Below are 15,124 nucleotides of genomic sequence, written 5' to 3'. Positions count from 1 at the left end.
ACCAACAACAACGACAACGACAACGACAACAATTTGTTAGCAATGATCTCCATCTCCATCAAGTGAACAATCTGCTTAGATCTGCCTAAATGATATCATTACCGAAACAAAAAGCCCCCCTCAACAATACAAATTGAACAACCAATTCCCATTACCATTTGATTTCCAGAACGAGACCGCTTTCTGTCTCTGTGTGTGTGTGTGTGTTTGCTAGAGTGTGTGTGTTTTGGGCCCAACTGAAGCATTTGAAGCATTTCACAATTGGCTCTTTTTGACATAATGAGGCAACATTTATGCAGTTCACAGAGAAAATAGAGGCAGCAAGAGGGGGACATGCCCCACCAGGCACGTGCAGCATGACGACCGCGTGGCCAATGTCAGAGGACTTATTCTACCCCACCCTTCTAACCCTAGCCCATCCCGAGGCAAACCTCCAAACAACTTTCCATACATATGTCAGCAATTGTGCTGTTGGAGCCAAAGCCAAAGCCAAAGAGTCAATGCGAGAAGCAAGAACTCAGTTGGCTTGTTTTCGTTATTTCGTATAAAACTCACGTAATACCGATTAGTTGTTGTTGTTGTTATTCTTTGGGCCTAACCCTCCTTCATTTTCCACATGCAAACGCCGAAAAAGCAAAAAACAAGACACAAAAAATTGACTTCGAAAAGTGTCAGAATAAAAGCTACAACAAAACAAATGCCTAAGCAATTCATATTTTTCACTTATAAATTTATGGGCCATTATATTTCTTCGTAGAACCAATAAGCCATAAAAAATACGAAAAAAAAAACCATCAATAGACGAGGACAACGGGGAGGGGGGAAGAACAAAAAGCAACCTAAACTATATAACCCAACCAGATGGAATCTATGGAAATACTTTTCCTCTCAACGCACATATCTATCGAGCTATCTTTAGTATCCATCTATCTATATCGCAGAGCGATGAGTGTCATAAAAAATCAAATGCAAATCAGTTTCCAAAAGTCATCAGAGCGTTGCACATTTAAAGCAAACTCGACTCAATGAAGGGGAAACCCCCTGCACGCTCTATCCAAGAAAAAAGCACCCGAAGAAAAACCTTAAGAGACAAGACAAGACCAGACGACAGACAGGCGAACAACGAAACGAAAAAAAATCAAATAAAATTTTATTTTCAATAGTAAATCGGCTCAATATATATACATATATGTGGGGCTTGGCACATGAAAAGGGCTTCGCCTTCTGGCACCATACTTTCCTCCCATCCCCTCCCTGTACCGACCACCAAGGGTCGGTCACACATCACAAGATGCGGCCAAGCAAGTGGAGGAGGGAAAATGTGTGCCAGTATGTCATACAGACATGTACATGTGAGCGTTAGAGTGAGATGGGGAGATGAGAGACCAATCTTTGGTGGCAAAGCAAAGAACCCAACAAAGAGATGTTCTACCTTATTGTGATATACCCTATAGAAGGGTAAACCCAGTTCTATATGTTTTTCGTTCACTTGAACTTGAGACTTCTTTTTCAATGACCCCGCCCCCCAGTATAAATCATTCAAATTGCTAAGAAAGCGTATTCAGTGATTCGACTCTGATTAGTTTCCAGTTTTGTTGCTTCTTTTTGCTATTTATTGGGCGTACTTTTTGGCTTGTTGCTTGCTGGGGGATTTTCTTTAGATATTCCCTCCCCCCCCTATCGCTCATTCTCTGCCGCATGCTTTCTCTCTAAGTGAACTATTAGCTCTGTTGATTTTATGTTTCCAATTTGTTTTTTTTTTTTTCGTTTCCGAATGTCTGTGTGTGGAAGAGGAGGAAGGTCTCCAGCCCCCCCTCCAGGCCATGTCTCTTGCCCGGTTGACAAAGGGCGTCAAAAATTTCGCTGTCATTCGGCGTGTCGCATTGTCAATGTTTATTGCCCAATTTGTCGTTGTTTGTCGTTGTTTGATTTAAAAGGATTTGCATGCCAAATTTGAGTTTATTTGTTTTAGAATTTGTTTGCTTTTTCCCCAGCAACAACAAAGCCCCCCAAAAAAAAGCAAGAGGAAAAAAAAGGTTAACACATGAAAAGACATCAACAAGTTTAAGGTGAGAAATAATTTACCAAGAGCTTTGCATAAATGATTCAGCCAGACGCAGGAGGGGAGATGGAACGGACGGGGGCGGCCCCGAATGGAAAATGTGAGTGAAACAAGTTGTTAAGTTGTTTTGCCACAACAGCAACGACAACAACAACATTCGATCTCCGAACATTAACCCACACACGATGGACCAACTGTTGCATCTCTCCCTGGGCTTGTCTTTCTTTAGTTTGCTTAACGTTAACGTTAAAAGCCAAAAACTGTAATTTGATAATGCAGGCATTTCGCATTGGCTAATAAATGCATCAAATATAACAAACACACACACACACACACATTTTCATTTATTAAATATTAAAGATAATCCCACAAATTGCCATTGGCCGACCTCTCGCCCTATTAGGCCACTAGACACAAGGACAAAGGCAAAAGCCAATTCAATTGCAGATAAGCCAATGATTCATAAACTAAAACAATGATTCATACAGTTGAATACTTAAATACTTTATATGAATTTTGAATCAATATAGAAACATTTTAAAATTGATAAGAAACATCTGAACAGATTTTCGAATAATAGAATAATTATGCAATATCTGTTTCTAGAAATTATTCATAAATTTGTCATAAATAAAAACAATAATCATAATTTTGTATTATCTTTCAACTTCAAAATTCCCCCAAATGAAATTTGAGAATAATTTCTTTTCTGTTCTTATTTTGTCGATCTCGTCTAGTAACTAGGCTAATTGTTTTTTCGTTGCCTTCGTTTTGTTTTATAAAATTTGCTAAATAAAAATTATAAGACAAAGACGTCTGCTCCCTGTAAATGGCACAAAACAAAAGGGAATAGCGAAAATAAAAAGCGAAAAGCAAACAAATCGAGCTAAAATGGAAAATGGCACAAAATTTTGCCCCGAAATACGAAAATATCAGAGAAATATACATATATATATATAGAAGAATATAAAGCAATAATTAGCTAGCTCCAACTCCAACATCAACTTTGTCTCCCTCCTTCTCCTCCCTTCCCCCCCCCCCCCCCCTCTGGCTACAACAATTTTGAATATTCTCAAAGCGTCGAGTGGCTGCTGTTGTTACTTATATTGCACTTAGCCAAAGAGAAAAAGTTGAATCTTGCAGAAGGCAAGAGTGGCGGGGGGGCAGATTGGGCAAGACATGTGCAACATGTTGTCGCAAGCCAAAATATAAAAAAAGAAAAACAGAAAAACAAACAAAAGCTGGGAGGATGAAAAGAAGTTCAATGAGTTGGCAGACTGAAAGACTTTGCGTGTCCCTCCATTTGCTTCAGCTTCAACTCCATCCTCCCAAATCGAACTTGATGAATGGGGTGTGCCACCAAGTCATCATCATCATCATCATCGCGTTCTTTATTGCTGTCATTATAAGGCTTTTTGCATTTATTTATAGCTTCTTGTTGCTGGCATGTCCACATTCATTTTGTTCCTTTACTTTTCTTTTCTTTTCTTTTCTTTTTTTTTGGTGATTTTTTGATCAATGATCTCTAAAAACGCAAACTCCATCTCTCTCTCTCTCTCTCTCTTTTTCTTAGCAAGAGGGTAAGTGAACTCTTGTCAGAATGCAAGGAGGAAGGGGCAAAGTGGGTATTTCAAAGGATTCAAGGTTGACTGAGCCGTCGACAGGAGGTGGAGGCCCACACTTAGTTTCATGGAGTCATATCATCGCCAAGCGGAGAGTCGTCGTCTGGCTGGCAATTGGCCAGCAACACCAGCAACAGAACACCAAAAAAATTGACCAAAAACTGTGACTCGAAATGGAGCAAAAGTTCAGAGATTTCTATTCCGTGATCATTACGCTGAAGCAACTGACGAAAATGTTCATGGAAATACACACACACTAAAAGTCAACTGCAACATACACTTGGAGAAATTTGAAGCAAGTGCATTTTGAAATGGAACCATAACTACAACTTTGTGACTTAACTTTAGAGTTAATAACTGCTAAATATAAATTTCTTTCCTCCTTCGATTTAACAAGTCAAAGAATTGTGTCTTTTTTTTTGTTGTTGTTGTTACATATTTTAATTAACAATCAAATGTGGTGAAGACAAAACAAGAAATGAAAATTATGGGAAATGACAACATTAGCAGCCTTTTATTTTACATTTTCATCATAGTCACTTCACTTTACTGCTCCTCCTCTCTCTCTCTCTCTCTCTCTCTCTCTATAAATAGCCAAAGAGTGAGAATTTCTGTATTTCAACACACTTGATCGGACGACAGCTGTCGTCCTCCCCCTACCTCCTCGTCTTCACTTCTCCTTACCACAGTCGTCTGCTAGGACAGGAAATATAATTGCAATTGCCCCACCATGGCTAAGAGAGATGCTAATTGTTATGCCATCACTTGCCATCCATTCATCCATCCATCCCCTCCGCATTCCTCACCTCCTCAGCGGCGAGGCAACGAGTTGACCTTGGAGGAAAAGCGGCAGCAGATGTAGGGCAAAAGTAAAAACGTGAAAACCAAAGGCAGCCGGGACCATCCATATTTGACTTGCCATTAACTTACTGAACAACAAGAACAAATATAAATACAACCAAAAAAAAACTAAAAATGTATAAAACAAAAAAGTCCGAGTCGAATCATTTGTTTATAAGGCAATAAAAACACACTCTCACACCCGTACTTACACACACACACACACCCAGTGCTAGTAAATGCGAGGGGACTTATCACAGTTTGCCAAAGAAATGATATTGATAGTGTAGCAAATTGATTTGCATTCTTCTTCTGGTCACTCTGGCCTTGGGCTGCAGAAACAATAGCAAACTCTTGGACAACCCCTCGCATGTCTATATACAATGCAAGCATGCATTGTTTCTAGGCAGTGTTTTTTTCGCCTTTCTCTTATAAAAAACAAGATGAAAATAAAACAGAAACACGCACAAAAAACCAACAGAGAATTCAGTCGTTCAATTTTCAACTCGCATTCATCATGTGTTTAAACAGAGGCAAAGGCTATATAGCTGGTCGGTCGGCGGGAATGGGTATATGTTTTTCGATTTTCGTTTGGCTTGTGTTTTTTTCTTTTTTTTTGTTTCTTTCTTTTACAGCTGGCTGCGGTGGCGTATGCTTAATGTGTTGGCTGGCCAGCAGATAAATATATATGAGCGGCGCGCCATGTGTATGAATATTTATGGCCCTGACTGTTATCAGCAGAATTGCAGAATCCACTTGCTTCTCCTTCGTTGCACACACCTTTTATCCACACACACACACACTCTTTCTCTCTCACACACTCTGTATCTCTTCCTGTCTGCTACTAGAAATTGACATGAATTTCATTTACTTTGCTACAGATGATTGCCAATCAAAATTGTCACCAAACAGCAAGAAGAAAAACCGAAATAAAACAAATACGAAGCGAAAATCTATTAACTCACCAAATAAATAAGGAAGGGGAAGCCCCGGCCTAAGAAGGCAGCATAAATAAACCGAATCAGAAAGGGAAGCAAATGACTGGTCAGGACAGACCGGCAGACCGGCAGTCAGCCAGACAGGGGGGCGGGGCATGTGATGTGTAGAAGGATGTGTAGCAACTAGCATTCTCTATATACTATGTTAATATTCAATGAGTGTTTGGCTGCTCTCTCCCTCTCTCTCTCCCTCTCTCTCTCCCTCTCTCTCTCTCTCTCATGTCTGCTTCAAAGGTTAAGTAGCTGATGCCAGGAGCGGGAGAGTGTGGGAAGTCAAGTTAAGGGCACACTTGACTGCCAAAGGCTCTTCAGAAGGACTCCTCCTTGAGCCGAAGCAGGAAATGGAAATGAAATGTTCGATTTTGATAAGTCACATATTTAGTCAAAGGTTTCTCTCTTTGGCTTTTTTCGACTCTTGTTCACTCTAATTGAAATCGGTTTGCCATTGCCATTCAATGCCTGCCGCCCGCCTCTTCTCTGACTAATCAAAACAACAATCGATGACGTGACCAGGCCAAACCAGAGATAGAGATAATCAAATGCTTGTGTAAATATATGGAAATACACACACACACGTACATACATACATACATATGTATGTGTGTGTATATAGTATAGTGTGTTAAAGTTGTCTCGTCGTCTTAGCTATTTAGTTCATTGTCATATGCAAAGTCGTTCAAGTTGATTTGTTTACTTTACATATAAAAATACAACTCGAATTGCTCGACAATAGTTCCACATTTTAATTAATTATTCAATAAATACATAAATCTATTTTTCCATAATTATCACATCACTTGAAGATGTTGGCAAAATTCCACATATATACACACATGATAAGAGACAAAGATGTCTGTAAAGCCTTTTCAGGCTCTTTACACAATTTAATGCCATTAAAATGTAAAATTTATGATGAGCACGTGAACCACGAAGAGAATATACCACTTAACATTTTCACTCATTGCTATTTTCGTATATCAAAGAGAAGCATTTCGATTTTAATTCTGAGGAAATAGGAGCAAAACATATGTGCTATGTCAAAAAAAAAAAAAGAACTAGAAGAATACATTTTTTTTTTCATTTTTGATATTTCACCAAAAACATTTTTAATAAATTATAGAAAGTTATGACTTTAAATATGGCAACAGAAATATTCGAAATAAATGTGTACATATATGCATAGATTAGTTTCTGTTTCGACACACAGACATTTGGAGACTTTTGTGGGAGAGTGTGCCAAATATCATAAAATTTCAAGTTCATGGACCTGTCTGTCCAACTGTGTGACTTGTCTAAGAGGGACAGCAAAAAGCTTCCGTTTCACATCATTTCAGTTGGACCCATGTCAAACTTATAGAAAACCTCAAGAAATCTCACAATCAATCTATAAGAATCTTTGGATTCATGCAAATAAACTCATAAACATCAGTGTTTAAGTCCAAATTATACACATTAACCATAATCCATAATCCATAATCTATAATTGATGTTTATGTTCATTGTCAATTTTGCAGAGTTTATAGACCGATTACAAAATAAGTTTTAAAATTTTTATTGAAAACTACACAATTTACGGTTAGTCGAAACTTGTTTTCCATTAGCCAAAAGCAATAATATCATATGGGAAACGAATTAAGGAAACGTATCAGAAATGATAACCGAACTATATATACACTGATTAGTTGAATTGACTTTGTCTTTTCACTTATCAAAAAAGTGAAAACCCAAAGGGACCATATCGTCTCGTTTACCAATATTGATTAGGAATATATATAAGTACATACTTTATGGTTTCCCCTTTGGCTTTACATGACAAACATCTTCAGAATTGAACTACTTCTCATAAGCGAAAACGAAACTGTAATCAAATATTTGGTTTATGTTACAGTGACTAAGCCCAAAATCGATTAACTATGTATAATGCTTTGCTTCCCCAATCAAAAGACAAAATTATTTACATTTCTGATTAATTAGGCTTACAAACACAGTCACACGCACACACACACACACTCATGTTATCGCCGATTGATCTGTTGAGTTACATCTTCCATTTAGCTAACAAGTAAGCTTAGTCAGAGAAACTAGTTCTAGTTTCCACTTCTAGCTACAAGTTATGCCCCATTCCTCTTTGATTTAGTTGCAAATCGTATGTAGATACGTGTTGCCCATTACGTCAAATTGATGTCTAATGAAAAGAAAAATACAAATTATAAAGCCCAAACTTGCATAAATTGTTTTTACGCTACACAAACAGCTGGAGGACAACCACAATCGAATCCATTATATATGTATAACGAAACCAGATCTCATATCATATAGAAAAATCTTTTTCAGTGGCCAAAACAAATTGAACATGATCAAGATTTATGCAGCTGACAATTTTCCACAAGTATTTAGTTTTAGGTCTGCATATATAAATGAATTTTGCATAACTTTTTATTTTGGTTCGACAATTATTTTTACCTGTCTATATCGATAAAGAGTCGATGGGAGCCTGCCAAGTTGGCATCAAATCGTATCACACACAATGCATGCCAATTAATTAAGACTTGGCACAGTAGCTCGGTAGCTCAGTTATTTCTTTCTTTCTGGCTCGCTCGTCGCCAACGCCAAGTCTCATTTGGCTAATTGTCTGGGGATCTGGTGGTCCGGTCGGTCGGGGCGGTCTGGGGGGCTCTGGCTTGATTAAACTGGCCAGATTAAAAAATGCCAAAAAACCGACCAATCTCCCTCTGTTAGATGACAACATGAGATTGGGTAAAACGGGTTGCGCTTGCGCCTAAGAAGAGTGCCGCCAATTATTGTTAACACACGACGTTTATTATAGCCGCCGCGCCGTGTGGGCGGGGCCAACACCAACCACGAAGCAGAGTGACGCCAGGTGACGGCGCTAAGTGTTTTGCATAAATTTATAATTGATATTATTAAGACGCTTTCCAATCGTTTTACCCACTCAATGAGCAAGGGCAATTAAAAGGCATGCTGACAGATCACTTATTAAAAAAGACAGACACAAAAAATAACAACAACAACAAAAAGTGATGAATTGATTAACAAAAACTATGCCAAAGTCTTCTCTTACTTCTTGGAAGTTGAGTTTGTTTGTCCAACATTCTTATCCAACATCTTTCAGTTTCCATTGCTTTAACTCTAGACTCTTGACGAAATGTTGATTGCTTATGAATGAACTATATAAGCATTGTCTAGTCGAAGAATTAGTTTCTAGACAAATCTACAATGAACTTTTGATTCGCCAATTAATATTTTGATCTTTAGTTACATGAAAACAAGAATTCTAATATCAAATACAACTCACTAGTTAGTTTGTGATGTTTGGGGGCGAAGGAAGGTTAATCGATCATGAATATAGACCGCTATATATCCGCCACTGTCCTGTCTATGAGAAGTAAAATGAGATGTATTCTCTATCGATATCGAAAAGTGACAGATTAAACTTATATACATATGTATGTATAATAGGTAAAAATAGAATCAATTGACAAATCGAAAACCCCTTCAAGCTTCTTTTCCCATATCATAATATGTATATATTTGCTTTGAAAACGTTTTGTAACTTAAAATAAAGCCAATCTTTGGGCTAACGCATATAGTTATACAAACTATATAGTAAGCCGATTTCCTGTTTGCGCAAAATGGTGGCTATTTTCATATAGTTTTGTTCCAATGTGCACATGACTTGGCAAGTTTATGGAACTCAGAGATTTGTTTCTATATTTTGTTGTTTTCATTTTGTTCTCCTTGTTATATTGAATTTTTATTGTGCATAAACATGACCCCAACCTGATCAGAGGAGACAATGGCCATTGTCCTCTCTCCACAAAGAATCATCATCATCATTATTATCATGATCGTCAGCAAAATGGCAACAAAAGTGCGTAAACGTAATGCATAAAATGCATAAACAATAAATGCCAAATAATAAATTAATGTGTTGCAATTCCAAGGGCAGGTAGTTTTCAGTGTTCATTATGATCGTAGCCATGACAACGAAGAGGATGATCATCACGATGATGATGATGATGATGCAGTTGGCTGTCTTGTTGTTGTTGTTGTTATTGCGTTTTGCGTGGGCCAAATGAAATAACAAAATTCTCTGAATTTTGGCCTGAACTTTTTCCGTCTCTGCGGGACTCGTGTGAACTATGCTCATAAACATTCAAACATATATAAATATATGTATTTGTGTTAATTTATTCGTTCGTTCATTGAACTCAAACTAACTCAATATTTGGCCAGATGTTTATTCAAACATTCAATTCAAAATTAGCATAAATACCTCTGAGGACTTCAATCAATGCGAATCGAATTAGTTGCTGACATGATTATATCTGTTATCCCAACCAAAGGAAGTTTTAGTCTTCTTTAATCAACAGATCTGCCTCCATTTTAATATCTAGGTGGGCGAATCTCACAATCAGTCTTTATTTTGATTTGGAATTCCCTCTCATTTCGTGGTCAGCGCGTGATAATCATTTAGATGGTAAATTTTTTCAAGATTATTATCACAGATTCAAAGTGACTTTTGATTTCTGTTTCACAACCAATTCGGAAGCCAATTTGAATGGAAAAATAACAATAGTTTGAAAGATGCGTTAAATCGTATTTATACGAACATTTTTAAACTGAAACTCAATTGGAGTCGACAACTCAAGAAGAATTGATTTCGCCTTTCAATAAATTGTATACAAAATTAAAAAACATTTTCAGAATTTTCGATTAATTGGCCAAAATGTTGCTCTAAACCCCTGGATATATACATGGTAAATTTCTTAGGTCTCTTGCACTTCACTTTGATCGTGGGAAAGGAGAAGCCAACTATTTATTTATGCACATAATTTTTGTGGTTTTATTTACTGATTGAAGCCCACCACTCGGTGGGTTTTGGCCAAGTGTGGCTAATCTTGGAAAGGCCCGCATCTATAGGCCACATCCATGGCTCCGCCCACAGACAGATAATTCACGCTAATACCGAAAAGCTGAATCTTGCTCAATCAATTTGTATATGCAATATTTTAAACCCATCTTTCTCTTCTCGGCGATGCATTTTGTGTGTTAAAAGCTAAAGCCAAAGCTGACTTTGCATTTGGTCTAGGAGTTGATTTTGTTGATTGCATTTAATAATCAACATTACAAATTCTGGCCATCTTCTTTGCGTTGAATCTAACCCGGGTTTTCCCCTCATATTTCTGTTTTTCTTTTTGTATTAATAATGAAATGTGCATACGTTCACGTATGTCGAGTTAATCAGGCAACAAGTTGTACGAACATGTGCTTGCACACACACACACACACACACAGAGATACTTATGTATATATTTGTGATGCCTGTTTTTGATTTTGTCTACAGCTGCTAACCATTCACAATCAGACACACTAAAACTATGTGCCTCATTGTGCACCCATTTGATATCCCTTTCCGTTGCATGCCACTTTTTGCCATGGGTCTGCAGTAAAGTTGTGTTCTAATTAAGTGGAGCGTCTTGAGAATCACTTAGGATCAACTTTCAGGAGCAAGCAAATGCCAATTTTATATCTTTATAATAAAACCTTTACAAAGCAATCCTTTCCTTAAGGAAAGTCCCATGTATTCTTCATATTTTATTAATTGAAGCTTTGAGAAGTTTTGTATCAACCCACGTGGTGGAATTTTTTGATGATAGCTTCAGTTTTTTGCTGTTCTAGAGTTTGGTGAGTCAGCCTCAGAGCTTATTACATGACAACATCCAAAGAATATGTCATACAGTAGAGTCCAGAGTAGAGTAATTTGCATTTTTTTATTTTTTGTGTTAAAAACGACTTTATACTTTATAATGTGAGTCACAACAATTAGTAATATTTGCAATTTTGTGTTGTATGCTTTTTGATGTTTCTATTTAGGCTAGGCCGACAGACCGACCGATAGACAGACAGACCCACCGACCGACTCACTCCCCCCACTCACACCCTAAGCTTGGGTGGTGCTAAACAATTGGCATAGTTTTTTCTTTTCGTCTGTTTGTTGGGTTGTCCTATGACAACATGAGGACCAGTTCCATATTCAGTTCCAGTTTCCTTCAACGGGCTGCAATTTTTTGTTCTTTCGCTTGTTGGGCATATGTTTCATGTGTTTTTCCTGCCGCCGTCATGAATTAGCAACAACAACAACAACAACTACAACAACCACGACAATAAGAGAACTTTGTTGATTGTCAACCATGTCAGAGAAAACCTCACACACACACACAGAACACACACATTATACATATATATTTCTATTTGTTGTTAAAAACTTACTTTTGCCTCACTCCCTCGCTCTCGCCTCGGCCTCACTCTTATCTGAACGACTGAACTGAAGCATTTGCCATTTAATTAGAACTAAATGAAAAGTGGAAAGCTGCACAAAACCCGCATGGAAATTTAATGTCATCAACGACAAAAAACAAAATTAAGGTGGAAAATTAATTCCGAAATGTATAAAGAATAAGATCAAAAGAGGAAAGTTTTTAACAAAATAATGAATTAAACAATCCTCGCCATTAAAATATATATGAGCATGTCTTAAAACGTTTTAGGCCAAATGTAATTCCGAATGTAATCTTAGAGGAAGACAAATTTTAATGACAAATTTCAGTGCTCGACTTTTTTGTTGGTGTTTTTTTTTTTTTTTTAAATGATAAAGCCATCAAGAAACGCTTTTGGTTCCGATTTGATTGGAAAGGTCGACAAAGGCCAATTCTATACCCTGCACTGATAGTCGTCACTAAGGGTGGGCATATTAGGCCAGCATTAGTTGTTAGCGTCTTAGTAAAGGCAAACTTTAAAATTTCCAACTTTGAAAGAAAAAAAAAAACACAAATTTAGGCATTTAAGAAAAAACTTGCAATTAAAAAAGGAAAAAAGATATCCCACTAAAATATTCTGATTTTCGGGCAATGCAAGAATCTTTATAGTATATATGAATATATGTATATATATTTCTGACTAGACAAGGTATATCAAAGTCGAGGCTTCATTTAAATGGTTTTACACTAACCAAATGACTTTATAGATTCAATGAACTCTCTCTCTCTCGCTCTCTCTCTCTCTCTCTATAAATCACCATTCATTCATTAATAAGATGATAATTAAAATATTATGAAATCCCAAATCAAAACACTTGTGTCTTCTGCTGCCTTCCACCTGTAGTTGTAGTTGTTCCTAGCATACTTTGAGGAACTGATTAAAAAAACATCTGATAGAGTTTTAAACTTTTGAAATAAACTAATTTTTAAAACAGAATACAATCTATATTCAGAAAGTTCTACTACCTTATGAGATTGAAGTTGAATTCTTAGGGGAATAACAGATTTGTGTCCTACAGACACAGATAAAGTCCTTCAGGTGCATACGGATATATTCACTAAGAGGTTATGGCTTTTGCCTCTCTCACTGATTCTGATCGTCTGTGGAGCTAGCCAAGCCGCTCCTTCAGTGTCATCATTTTAATTCAACGGAAATTGCATCTGACAGCGTCGGCGGAGGTGATGGCTGCCTGCAGCTGGAGCTGAAGCGACGCGTCGTCGATTAAGCAATATGCCAATGTTTCAATGTTTTCCTACTAAGCCATTAAGCAATTCATCTTTTGGCATTAAATGTTTGTGTGAATTATTTTGTGGAAAGGGCAATAACGATCAAATAAAACGTTCTGTCCATAAATGAAGACATTTTTAGAATATGTTATTCGATATCAATATATCATACAATAATGCGCCAGAAGAAAATAAAGAACTCCGGACAGACTCAATGGCATTTTTATGGACAGAAATTTTATAGAAAGTGATTTGAATTTGTAATTTTTCAATTCTTCTCTTTGAGTAAAGCGATTTAATGTTTCATCTATAATTTAAATGTCTTGTTTAACGAGGCAACAAAACAGATTAATTTCCCACTTAATTGCTTTGGTCTGGTCTCGCCTGGGAGTGAATTGGTGATCACAGACTTAACTGGTAAGAGGCAAAAGGATCTAATGCGGAGTAGACACGCACGATCCTGTGGCCTAAACCTTAATTGTGAGATTAAGATATAATAGTCCTTATTATATAAATTTAAGAAAAACATAGTTTTATTCAATGATTCTCACTCTGGAGAATAGTGGCTTCCCTGATCCTTTAAGCTCTTTCCTTGCCCCAGCAAAGTCTATTAAATTGAGGCAAAGACTTGGTTGCTGGGGGTTTCTATCGTTTCTCTCTCTTCTTCTTCTTCTCCGCATATTTGTTTTAAAACCTACTTCTTAATCAGCTCAACCAATATGCTTAGTTCATTTGGCAGTTCGTTGTCGTTTGTCTCGACGGTCGATAATTTGTTTTTTTTCTGTCTTTTGTTTTTTTTCGTATTTGTTTTGTTTGTTTTATAGTATTTTATTTGTCTATGGCCATGAATGAATGGAAAGTGATATGAGAGTGAGAGGGAAAGAGAGAGAAAGAGTCGGTCAACGACGAAAGAAAACTATGCAAAAAAAAAGGGCGTAAGGGGTTAAAGAGATGGCTGGGGGGGGGGGAGAGGGGAAGGCATAGTTGATAGCCAAACCTTGTACATATATTATTTAATAAGTAAATAAAACAAATGCTTGAGTTGAAATTATCGAATAGTCTCGAATGCACAGACAGCCAAATCGAAATGGGCAATATCACTTTAGTCCATTCAAATGGCTATATACTACAGATATACACATATATATATATATATGGGGTGTGGGTCTTTTTCAAGTGCCTTTTATGGTCCAAAAGAAAAAAAAAATTATCTGCAGCAACGACTTACCTTATAGGCTATAGGAATTCCACAAAATATTGAATTCAAATATTCCCAGGACCGATCGAAGCAAAGATATGTAGATATCTTAATGCAGCATCTCCTCTTTTCTCCTCTCCTCTCAATAGATGGGCGATTGGATTGATTAATTAACTCCTTGTTCCTCCTTCCTCACTCTCTTCTTACACTTTCTGACTTTGCACTGTACACTCTCTTTATCAAATAGTTGCAGGCTATTGGAAATTGAATGATTTTCTTTCATAAAATTGCAAAAACAGAAACCAACAAAAAAAAACAAATTTTGTTTTTCAAAACATAACGGTAAAATTTACGCACATTTTGTTTGTTTGCCGTTAAGATTCTTCTCGCTCTGCACGCTTTCTAGGCTCTCGCATACGATTCGCGTATGGTTTTGCTTTGGGCCCGGTTTGTTGTTGCTCGCCCAGCAGACAAACTGAAACTGTTGAAACTGTGAGGGAGACGCCGGCGACAGCGCTGTAGCTTTATTATACCATACACCATAGGGTGAAATGGTATATTAAAGTCGCCAAAATGTATGTAACAGGCAGAAGGAAGCATCTCCGACCCCACAAAGTATATATATTCTTGATCAGGATCAACAACAGAGTCGATCTAGCCATGTCCGTCTGTCCGTCCGTCCGTCCGTCCGTCCGTCCGTCTGTCCGTATGAACACCTAGATCTCGGAGACTGTAAGAGCTAGAGCCACCAAATTTGGTATGTAGACTCGTGTAGTATGTAGAGTGATCAAGTTTATTTCAAATTTTTGCCACGCCCCTTTTCGCCCCCGCAATTT

General features: G+C 37.3%; 1 protein-coding gene across 4 annotated transcripts in view; it reads right to left on the bottom strand.

Annotated features, from left to right (window-relative positions):
- Positions 1-14,754, bottom strand: part of LOC6639526 (collagen alpha-1(XVIII) chain) — a 71,245-nt gene extending 56,491 nt beyond the window's left edge. For all 4 annotated transcript variants that reach the window (XM_023178979.2, XM_047012004.1, XM_023178966.2 and 1 more), the window contains exons 1-2: positions 14,646-14,754; positions 14,319-14,542 (exon numbers count right to left, since the gene is read on the bottom strand). The gene's annotated coding sequence lies outside the window, so the exon portion shown is untranslated. The remainder of the gene's footprint in view (positions 1-14,318; positions 14,543-14,645) is intronic.
- Between the last annotated feature and the right edge of the window lie 370 nt (positions 14,755-15,124).

Source organism: Drosophila willistoni (genome assembly GCF_018902025.1).
Source record: "Drosophila willistoni isolate 14030-0811.24 chromosome XR unlocalized genomic scaffold, UCI_dwil_1.1 Seg144, whole genome shotgun sequence".
Classification (NCBI taxonomy): domain Eukaryota; kingdom Metazoa; phylum Arthropoda; class Insecta; order Diptera; family Drosophilidae; genus Drosophila; species Drosophila willistoni.
This window is presented reverse-complemented; position numbering and strand designations above follow the sequence as displayed.